Consider the following 12,294-nt stretch of genomic DNA (forward strand, 5'->3'; position numbering starts at 1 on the left):
TATCTTTAAAATACGTATGACGTAGACATGTTTCGTTTATTTTATACCTAAATAATCTTTCGTGGTGATCATTTCTCTATTGAGTATAAGGCGCATGAGATCAACCAACTTCTCGAGTGTATGTCAATGCTAAGGTGTGTGAAAAAAAACTAAGTCGCGGGAAAAAATACTTTAAGCACAAGCCAGCGTGTTGCTAGAGGTTCCTTTAGTTTGCTTGTGCACAAAATATGGTATACATTGTAGCGGTTCGATCAAATGATGTGGAAAATTTGTCGCTTTCTTTCCGCGCTCGACTGCGCTTGCCGGTGAGACTGGACTGGATGGCTGAGATTGGAACTGCGGAGAAATTTCATTAGGTTCAGTAAGTTTTTTCTGCTGTTGGAGCTCTGCACATAACAAGATCACAATGACCCACAAACGTGTGAATACGCTAGTGACAACAATCTCATCAATGTCGAGTATGTCGATAGAGGTACCTAATTCGTTATATTTAGCATTTGAAGAAAAGCTCTAGCTGGGTAATAGAACACAAAAAGATTATAATTTATTTTTCATTCAAAGCTAACTAAATTTTTACCTTCAAACAGTTTGTTTAGGGTCGGTTGGCATGGTCAATGTTGCTGTAGCCTTGAATAAACAACATTCCTATGCGTGTAGAGAGAATTCGTTGATCGTTGAGGCATATTCGATTTTTTTCTCGAAATCTTCAGCCTTTGTTAAGCGTCATAATGAATCTCAAGGTCTACAACTTCCATTGAGTGGAAACGGTCATCTCAGTGGTGTTGGCGTGCAGAGGTAAATATTTTCTAGCCGGTAGTGGTTATTAAATGCAAATATTCGTCAAAAGATACTGCCACCTACAGCTGCTGGCAACTGCCAACGCACTAAAAGACGCTCCTTCGATCACAAATATAGTTGTGGAAAATGGCTTCAAGGTTGTCCTTCCAGTCAACCTACAGCAAATGAATTCGATTATGCAAAGTATGCAAGTGATATTGTAATTATTTAAGGTGCAGTGGCGATGATTCTAATGTTGAAATAAGGCTTTGAAAAGTGGTTTTATTCATTTATGCGAAATAGCATTTAAACCTACCATTAGTCAAACGGTCGAAGTAATTCTTACTATTTTATTTATGAGTGGTGTATTAGAAACAAACAAAATCAATTGGAAGCTTAAAACTACTTGCACAATCGTACAATATTTTCCATCTTAAGTTTACTGTTTATCGTTTACACCTCTATCAGCAGCAATAAACAGTGGCCCAGTTATTAAGATAAGAAGAAATCTGTACTTTTCACCCCATTATCTTATACGAGGTGTAAACTGTATTAATCGTCATCATTTTATCTAGATCTTCGTATTTTCCTCCTTCTGAAATTTATGCTTCATTTCTTCTTATGCGTCGTTCGGAGTGCAAGCGACCGTTTGCGGCGCACATTAAGGTCGTGCAGAGAGTGGACCGTCGCATGAAGCAAAGGGAGGCGTATTTTAGCCTTGGTCTATTAGTTTTCCCTTTTGGAGCGAAGACAGACAATACCCACAGGAAAAGCCGTCACCCATGATTTACTCACTCTGGTAGTCGAAAGCCGAATTTAATTGAGATTGAATTAAATGTGTACAATCACGAAAACGTCGCCATCTGGCAAAGGAAAATGTGCATTTCTCTTGTACGCCTGGAAAAATGAATCATTACCTGCGACCGTCATTGTGACGCGTTTTGGTAGTGTTTGGAACGAAAAAGAAAATTAACGCGGGAAATTGATGGCCCTATTTCTTCAATGTGACTTCCTGATGGCGTCGGTCTAACAATGATCTATTAAGATTTCGGGGATGTACTTTGGTGAGAAAATAGCTCAATTCAGACAACGGCTGTCAATACATAGGTGGGCGGTGCAGATGAAATCTAGACCCTTCGGAATAAACATGATGCATCGTACGAACGATGAGTGATAGTAAAAAGCTGCTCATGATGAAAGAGATTCGGATCGAGATAGAATGGGATTTTTCTTTAGATTTGGGAAAAGATTACTAAATTGTAGTTTTATTTAAAACTATAATGCAAGATAATAAAATTTCATTTCCTCCGTGTGGTTGGTTCTGGGTCAATGTCAAGAGCTGCGTGGGAATATGTGGGCAATGATTTATAGAAAATGATGGTCTCAGTTTCCACCGAACCGTGTTACTAATATTCGCTTCTTCGAATTTTTAAGTCGAACGGTCACGATGATATCACGTTCTACATATTCCAAGTGGTGCGTTGCGCGAACCCAAACGGGCGAGCGCAAAACGCGAGGAAAGTTCTATTTTCGTCGTAGTTTACGCGTGTTTCTGCAGTAAAATTTGGGTTTTCCATTTAGCAAGGCCTCGGCCAAGAATGAATGAAGCTGCAGAAACACATATGGCGTAAAGAGAGGGACGATCGTTTCGACAGATCACTTTTCCTGACAGAGTTTATGCAAAATTTTGCCCTTGGTCGTGCTCTAATCATTTCTCCAATTGCAACTCGTTCTGCTTGTCATATGTTTTTCAGCTTAAAACGATGACATCACTTTCAAGCAGTCAAAGGCGTTCACGATGAACGAGAAATATGGTTTTGTAGGGAAGGCAAACTAACGATTATATTTAGAAGTATTTGCACCACGAAGAGCACCATGTGTTGAACCCATTTAGACGCAAGATCATGACCACATTCACCGACCGTTTTTGGTTTGAACGTACCAGCAGACAGGTGGAAAACCTCGGTGATGTTCTACCATAGTTCTCACTATTTCCGCGTAGTTGTAGACGCAGTTTGTGTAAATCAAGGGATTATCGACCACCCAAAAGATCATGTTTTCGCTGGATCGGCACAAAGCAAGGGGAGAACTACGAAAAAACCCAACATTAGAAAACAGAAGGGCATGAATTTCAATCGTTTCAATTGCCTGTACCGTTTGTTTTGATGGTGGTGGTAAACAATAATTTTCCCCATTGCAAATGGAAGCAAATTTGGCGTGGATGATATTTTTATGCAGTTACAGAATCTCACATCCATATTCCGTCCAGTTGCGCTTGAACGCCGGTGGGAAGCCGGTTGTGCGTGTAATGTTGAGAATTTTTTCCAGACAAACGGTCAATTCCGACATCCGGTCGACGTCATCACGCGCGCAAAGCCGGTGGCAGATTTTCCTTTTCCTTTTTGCTTGACCGGCTTACTTGGGCGATGTGCCTTTTAGAATGCCAGTTTGCAGTTGTTTAAAATTAATCACAAACTATTCGTAACCGGAATGCCTACCGCCGGTGGTCCCCGAACGGTTTGGAGACTAAATTAATCTTCTCAAACGCCTAGCGTAACGATGAGCAATGAACTATCTTGTCAGGGTTTCATTCCGAACATTTGCAATCATTTTCGCAAAAGTAATTTTGCCTCGAAATGTGCTGCAGAACAGGGGAGGGGGTGTAAAAGATGAGGAAATTTGGAATAGAAATTGTGCCGCCGGTTGCGGGATGTTTACGACTGTTTTGGTCAAATATCTGATTAGGGCCGTCGTTAATTCTTATCGTCGACTTATTTACTAAACAGACCAACGTAGCGACGGAAATGGGGAGCGCAAAAAGGAGAGCAAAAAATGAGGACCGTTTTGTCGGTTCGTTTGACCCGACACTGAAATTAGCACGTTTCTTAGACCTTCTCAGACTCCTCGCCGTTGCACACGGAACTGAAAAGAGTTTTTTTAAATGAGCGTGAAAATCTCAAACATCGTGCATGTCTTTCATCGCTCACGGGACGTAGAGATGAGAGTGATGGGAAACATGAACGAGCACTTGACAGTTTGCAATATGTTAGTCATGCGATCATATTCAGTCGTTGTTTGATGTGGCTTTTTGTTTTGCACATTCCTATGCCAGTGCGTCCCGTTGGATGTGTTTCGATGGAAATGGCACAGAACGTTATTTTATACACATGGTAAGGTCAATGTTCGCCTACAGTCATCGAAGAAGCTCTTTCAGTATGAACCGATCGCTGTTTTACTAGATTTTAATGCAGATACGTTTTTTAAACTGCGTTGGAAGCGCTTAATTCCACCTTATTTAATGCATTCTTCTCATTAGACATCTCCGTCGTCCATTTAAAATTATCTACACATTAGAAAACTTGACTATAATGCGTTTAATGTGAATGTTTGCAAATGCAAAAAAAACGATATTGGGCAATATTTACGCTCATTCTCGTGTGTGAAAATTCGCTTGCGTCATTATGCTGTTTCATCTGCGAACAAATCGCCACAAAACTTAATTTGAATGTTAGTGGATCATCTAACTTCCCGCCTGTTCGTCGTATGTCCAGTCGTACACTCTAGTACATTTGTGCCGTTCGTTTAAACGATGTCATTGTGTGTGCAGTGCCTGACGAGTCGTTTGGTTGGCGATATGTGCGCAACTTTCTTAGTGGGAGACACTGCGGTGTTTCTTGTGCGCCGTGGGGATGCTTACCCACGCGTAGAATGAGAACTGTGTGTCTCGTTGGTTGCCTCCCGAGCGGCATAACCCGCGTCATGGCACAATTGTCTTAGTTAGTGGCCAGGAATTACGCTCTCTGTGTGCGAAACAGTATAAAACATCACTTGAAGGTTTGTTATTTTTTTCTTCGGCCAACAATGAGATCATCCGGCAAAAAATGGTGCTGTAAATTTGTTTCTACTTCGGCGGAGCGGGGGAAAAAAGAAGCACGTTATGCGATCTAAATTGATTGCAGGTTATGTTGATCTTTGACATTCGTAGCAAATAGACGGCAGCTCAGGAATGGTCCGCCAAAAGCCCGCACATCATCCTGGGCGCTGTGAATCACAAGCATTTACAATTGCTTCATGTGAACGATGACAAATGCGTCGACTCGACTTGCAAGTAGAGCAGACAAAGTGAGTCAAAAAAGCAGGCGGTATTGGTGCATATGAAAAGTTGTGTTTGATTACGGAAACCTCAACGGTTCTGCTTCCGAGAGCACCAGCCGTTTGAGGCAGGCAAAATAAAGTATCCGTTTCGTACGGTTTTCCTTGACTCACACAATACAGAAGTTTCAGTTGTGTTTGGGGCATTGCCGTTTGTGCTCGACATATGTTTTTGATTGCCGTTTCAGTCGAAAACGGGGCGAACAAGTGATGCTTTGCATCTGTAGCACAATTGCTTCCCAGAAACATGCTAGGCTAATCATGTAAGGCATATCCCACATGATTATGCTAATATCATGGGGCGGCCATCGGCGGATGTGGCAATCGTGACGCAACGATCGAATCATCTCGTTGGATCAAAAGATGTAGCGGAAGTGACAAATAAATTTATCACCATACCGTCGTTCAGCGTAGTCTTCGTGCCGATGAGCGTCTGCTGCTAGGTAGTTGTTGCCCTTGCATCGGTGGAGGGTAGCGTCCGCTGCATCCAACCGTCGTAAGCCGCCATGGTGCAATGCATTTCCTTATTCTTGATAAGCGCGATCGCGACATATAGAAGGAAAGAAATATCTCAGCAGGGGTAGTAAATCGTGTTGGGTGCTCAATATTTCTCTAGCAAATTTTTAATCCCTCATATATCTAGCGTATTGCGACAGTCTTGAGGCCCGGATCGTTTCAAAACTACTGCATGCTGAGAAAATGCATCGTTTGAAAGATGGTGCAGCAGCTGCTCGTGCCACACTTAGTAGTCGTCCAAGATTTCGAGTGCTACGAAACAAAGCAAAAACAGCTGTCGCCGTCATCGTCGTGAGCCTTTGCTCTTGGCAAAGGTGTTTGCCGTGGCCAACGACTGAATCTGTCTTCAGGAATGTGTAAATGAAAATCCCACGCGTCGTGGACGCGTTTTACTTAGGGTTGTTTGGTGCATTTCCACCTATTCTGCATCTAATCGCATACCGGTTGGCTATACTTAGTGGGTTTCGTTTTGTCAGTCCACTGTGTCAACCGCGGGCGACAGTGGTTAATTTTAGCCAAACCATCGCTTCTAAACGCCCGCCACGGCAGAGGGTCAAGATTTCGAAACCGTTTTAGATGACGTCGTAAGGCGGCTGTTTGTGTGCATCCCAGGCGATCAATATTGACCCGAGCGAGTTTGTTCCACGACACCATCGCTATGATATGTAGATTTAAATGTTTGTGAGACACGATCACGAGTCGGGTGTACACAAGCCACCGTAGAATATTTGATCGAGTGCTGTGCAAATAAACTCTGCTGTGAAAACAGATTATTCCGAATGACATTAGGATTCAAATAGCTGAGGTAGCTCAAAATTATAATCTGGCTGCCAAGGTTTGTTGGCAAACAGCAAAGAGCGAGGGAATTCACATTTGCTGTTCATTTAAATGTGAGGAAGATGTCAATGTTTTCGCAATTGTTGTGGCACGTTTCTGATAAGTACTATCTTCAAACAGCCTCAACAACATCGTCATGATGTTGTTTTATTTATTTATTTTTTTCTCCGGTAGTGCCCCGGAGTGCGTACAGTAATGCGTCTGATTAGTAAAAGGGCGACTAAGAAAATACAACAAAAAACTATTATGTCTTGTAAACTAGTTCAGCAACAATTTAATTTACGGCATAGTCGAACACACGGAACAGGCTGAAGCAGTGTTTTCGGAGTCACTCATGTTTGCGTGTTTACAAAATTGTTTGAGCCAAAGCCCGCAACAACGAACACTCTCTCAGTGGGGTAACCCAACGAGGTAACTCCCGGAGAAACAATTCCGCATACACAACGAACAGTAGGTAAAATGCAGGCTAAAATCAGAAAGTCCATTTAAGAAGTTAAAAGGAATATGGTTTTTAAAACCAAATTTAAATTGATACGTGACTAGTTTTGGTTGGTTCAGGATTGCTTTATGCAGTTTACTTTTCAGGTAGTACTTAGACGATATAAAACCCATGGGTGATTATGGTTTAAAATAAGGGCATCGAGGCATAATTGTTTCCTCCCGTAACTTGCTTAGAATAGCCATGTTCATTTTCAAAAATGTATTTTATTCTGATGTTAATATATTCCTTATTAAAGAAATTATTCCAATACATTCGAGAGAAAGCGTTCATAGTGCATTGGATTTAACATTCCCCAAAGTGGGGGATCCGGGAGCGCGACTTTCGCCGTCGCGTCGCAGTCACTCACTCTCTCGATCGCGGTGTCCGCCGTTTGGATCGCGGATGTTCACGTCAGTCGCGCCGCAGCTCGCGAACCGGTCGTCTCGTAGTGCTGCCATCAACGTGCGCACCCGTTGTTTCGTTTTCGGGGGTTTAATTTCCTTTGCATTTTTGTTTTCTATTTCGGTTTATTTTTACCACCACTTCCTCAACGCGTCCTGCCGCATATCAAACCAACGATCAGCTGTGGGGAGGAGATCCGTTATCGCGCGCATCCCCCCGCGGTTGGCGGCTTAGTTCGCTTGTGTGCAGTGTTCTGTCGGGGTGTTTTGCAAGTGTACGTAGGTTTGTTTGAGAAATACTACGGCAGCATTCGTGATCAGTGGCGGAGAGCATATTTTTGAGCTTCATTCGTGTGCGGCCCCACGCGCGTTCGTGCATTATTCACCACAATTATTTCGGTCCGGGATTGGTGGTGTTATTAAAACATTTTTACGGATCGTTTTTTTTCCGTTGTTGTTGGTTTTGTTTCAAGGCGAATTTTCCAGCTGCTGCTGCTATGCACTCCTCCCCCGTGCTGCTGCAGTTCGGTGCCAGTAGAGGCAGCAGGATGATGCATGCGGTTTCGAAGCTTTAATTATGGCACTTTTCTTTTCCACCATCACCCCTTCCCCGAAGGGGAGGGGGAAAACCTGATCCTACCCGGTCTGCGCCGCGGGGTTCGGTCCGATTGTCTTTTTGATGTGTGTGCGCGTGTTGTTTTACTATGAATAGTGTGATTTACTTTCCTTTCGAAATACTTTCATCGCATATGGTGGCCAGTTTTTGTTTCTTTATGTACCTTGTGTTTCTCACCGGATGATCATTTTGGTTGGTGTGTATTTGGCGTGCCTTGCCGGTGAATGCGAGGTTTGGTGAGCAGATAAGAAAGTGATAATGTATGCGCCAAGACGACCCTAGTGCCACAAGTTTCTTTGGTTGCCGTTTCATGCATGAAATATAATGTGGTTTTGTGGATTATATGAAGTCAATACATGTATGAAAAACATGCAGCTATGCGGATGATGATTTTACCTACAAACGTATACGAGTGTGACGACGTCCTTTGTCAGTGTGGAATATATTTCGCTAGTGATAAGAAGATGATCGTGTGGTATAAAACATTACACACGAGTGAGTTTGTATCGGAGGACAAGATGGAGAATACATATTTCCTTAGCTTGAGAGAGGTGATTTCGTTCGTTGACACACTTACCACGAACCACTATGTGATCATTTGTAGCTGATTGTGAATGCCAAATAGCGATACCGATACCGGTTCTGGTTGATGTTGTCTAGCACCGCTTGTATATAATCTTCAAAATGAGCATCGAATAAGGACGGAACCATTTCCAATACCAAACGCTTCTGCACGAACGAGAATGTAGCTGTTGAAGTCTAAATTGCTTTGAACTTGAGTTCCCCTCGAGCTAAACACGACCTCACACTCTTCGGCGGGTATGACCCAATCCACGGATACAGCCTGGAATAGACAATGGCCACATGCCTTTGAGAGACGACACTTTTGATCTTGAGAAATTCGTGAACTCCTCCCTTTCGTCCACTCTGTACTCTGTACCCATCCGAAGGCAATCCCAGGCCTACTTCAACCCGCTGTTAAGGCCATGGTATCATTCATCTTCGGTCGAAACGTATTGGAAAGAATAGTGGATCTAACATGGGAACCAATGGCACACTTAAGTACCGCCAGTGTGAGACCAGAAAATTGGGAGTCATTAAATCTGTGAGAAAAAGATGACGACGCGTCAGATATTGACAGGAGTGCATTGTTAGACATTTAGAAGGCCGCGCTTAGCTCTATTTCCTCGGATATAGCCATCAAAAGCCCAGAACAAGAATATTATTTTCAATTTCTGCGAGTCTATTGGTTGCTGCGAGTCAGTTGCTTGGTGGTAATGCCATTGTTCTGGCCTTAATTAGACTGCTCAATTTTTGGTTTAATTTAATGTTGATTCATAAAGCAGCTGATTGTAAACTTCATAAGGCCTTGTCCGAGTTATTCATCCAGAAGTGGATGGCGTTTCCCCATCGTGGTTGGTTTTATCAAGAATCTCGCCAATGCTAAACATTGCGTGCCACAGTAAGCACGCTCATATCGGTAATGTTCGGTCGATAGGATTTACTGGGTTGGTTTTTTTTTATTTTGTTAGTTACGACGTAAATGGACTCCACTCCGAACGTCGTTATACACTCACTAAAGATTGATACTACTGTGCATGTTGGGGTAAAACGGGAACTTTACGGTTATGATAACAACAGGTCTGCCACCAATCATATGGTCTTTTCCCTTCTAGTTGAGCGTAGTCATCGTGCTGAAAGCACAGTTGTTAGTATCACGGCACTAACCGTCACGGTTGATTGCGTATTTAGCGTACGAGAGCGTGTTCTAGAAGCACGAGCGAAGACGAGCTAAGGTCCCGCACGATGATGGCCGTCAATCGAGCATGAAAGAATCCGTTCCATTCGTGGCCCATGGCTGAAAGAGAATGGAAAGGTTTAAGACAGCGTGACCACTGAAACAATGCGAAGAAGTATCCGGAAGACGTTCGGAAGGCGCTATGACCTACCAAATCCGCACATTGAGATTTGTTGTTTGCGGGGCACACGTTCCAATAACGATGCGCGAAAGATAATCTTATCAGGCTTTGCGTTGCTGTGGCCTCACTCCACATGCGGGGACATTGCCAAAACTCTGGAGGATTAGGCCGACGATTTGAAGGTCGAAACGGTTCTTAGAAAAATGGGGCCCAAAAGTCACCGCAGTGACAGAGCGTTTATCGTTGTTGGCTGGAACAACCTGCCCTCGACGCCGCGTCCCGTTTGCGCTTGGCCGCCCACCCGGGGGGTGTCGACGTTCGGCAAGGCAGTCAAACGGAAATGGATTTTACGCCCCGATATGGAAGCCACATCCATTTGAGCGCGGTTCCGCCCGTAATTGTCCGTGTCCATCATATCGTGATTGTGTGGTAGTGTGTCGCGGCGTTTTGGTGTCGGAGGTTTCGTTTGCTAGCTGGCGGAAGAGGAGATGGTCGTACTTCGACGTTAATTTCAGTGCACTTACGTCATGCGTAACGAGAATTAACAACAGGCGTATTAGCGTGTGTTCCCTATGTGTTTAAGAGGATGTTAGATTTTAGTTGTTCCTGCCGCGTTCTTATCGATGTTTCCGGAGCATGCGCGAAGTCTAAAATTCTTTTTATTGGGTACTGCTCTGGTGCATGGTGGCATATAAATCATTCTACATTCTGTCCCATATGAGCGAATGCCCTAGCTAATTAAGGCACAATCCTAAGTTCGTACGACACGCCTCGGAAGTGGCTAGGTCAAGCCATGGTGTTTTGTTTTAGGTGCACGTTCCAGAGCATGAAATAAGACGCCAGCATCATCCTTCAACCGTTTCTAGCGTATCGTAAATTCCTATGGAGTCGCTTACCGTGACCAGCCCTGGACGTCTGTAGCTGTTCCATGGCTCGCCACAGATGCGCTTAGTTGTTGCGAAAAATATTCATAAGCAAGAAAACCCAAACTCGTTTTCTTCTTCTGCAAACTCCTACGAAAAGTAATTCCATGTGGTTTGTCATAAAATTGAGCGGGTAAAAGAATAGGAAAAACTCACTTTACTGATGGTACCTTTTGTACGGTATATGAAAGTCAAATTCTAAGCTTTGAAAGCAACACGAAAAGAACATAAAATATTCGTTCCGCCTTCGTGGACATGTAACACTCTTTAGTTAGTATCCAAGCGAGGGGAACAAATATGGCAAACCAGAGGCAACAGCGAGAGGAGGTTAGGTTAGTCTTCCGTCTACTTTAGGTTGGAACCTTCGGTAAAGGTGTTTCACCCACAAATCATTACGTCGTAGTTGTCGGCACCACGGGAATGAATATTTAACTTGCTCTACCTCGAAAGACATGAGTTGATTGTCATACAGTGCCACAAATTACGACATTGTCTTCCACCAAGGATCCCCGAACCGGGAGCCAGCCGTCGTTGGTTCAGTGCGTCGGCATCGGTTCTAGTGAGTCTTTATGCAGTGTGGAATCTTGCGGTCGGAGTTTGTTGAACCATCAGATGTATGGAGAAAAACGCCGGTTGATTATGCACATGTTTTTATTTTACTGTACCATATCGCCATCTTGATCCAAATGTGCGGGTTGACTGAGGCACAACCTACACATAGTTGAAAACCTTTGAGATCCATCGCCATAACGATGGCATCGGTGGTTTAACCCTACCATTGCGATCCTATAAAAGTAAGAGTCTCGATAGGATCAACTGGTCAGCTTAAGCTCATCCATGTTACTTGATGATGATTTAACGCAATAGCAAGTTACTTGAGTCATTGGAAGATTTTGTCCTCAGTGAAGAATAACAATCATCGTAGATAAAGATAAAAAGTACCGAACAACGATGAAGAACGTATTTTTTCTTGGGAACAGTTAGTTTTCGGGAAACTTACGCGATGGAGTTCAACTGTAGCGAAATTAATTTAATCAAATTTGGATTTAAATGTATTCAAGCCCGCAGCGAAGAAAGAAAAACCCATTTCCAGCACACACGCGTCTCCCGTTGGTCAATTTTTCCGGGAGCACAGCGAATGCTCGGCACCTCGGCGTAATTTCCTTCTTTTCCGTTGACTGACCCATTTCCTGGCAGCGAACGCGAAACCAGCAAGTACAGTTTTTCTCTGGTGCGCTAACTGCCGCCAGCACACGTAACTAGACCGAGGCTAAGGCGTGTAAAACATTCGGTAAAACAATCGCATCACTAATCGCCCACACCTACAACCAGCAGTTGGGGGGGATATCTTGAGGAACAAAAAATCCCCCTGAAACAGCCGATAAAACACTCGCGTTTTCCTCACTCGGATGCGTCGCGCCGCCGCCTGTTCGTTGCGATAAAACATTCCCGACATATGTTCGAGGTGTGCACATTTATTTGCTTCCCCTGCAGATAGATAGCTGTTATCATTTGCCGACTCGCAGTTCCGATAACGTGATCTATCCCACTAGCTTCACCGTGTTTGTGCTCTGTATCGAGTACCGCTATTCCTATCGGCGTTCGGAAGACGATTTTATTCTAGCTTCCCGTTGGCCGCTTTCTCGTGTACGTTCCGAGACTTTCTGCTCTG

At 43.7% G+C, this 12,294-nt stretch overlaps 1 protein-coding gene across 7 annotated transcripts in view; it reads left to right on the forward strand.

Moving 5' to 3' along the window:
- LOC131288676 (rab11 family-interacting protein 4B) overlaps nucleotides 1-12,294 on the forward strand; it is a 57,063-nt gene that overhangs the window by 26,147 nt on the left and 18,622 nt on the right. The gene's annotated exons all lie outside the window — the stretch shown is intronic.

Source organism: Anopheles ziemanni, chromosome 3, assembly GCF_943734765.1.
Source record: "Anopheles ziemanni chromosome 3, idAnoZiCoDA_A2_x.2, whole genome shotgun sequence".
Lineage (NCBI taxonomy): Eukaryota > Metazoa > Arthropoda > Insecta > Diptera > Culicidae > Anopheles > Anopheles ziemanni.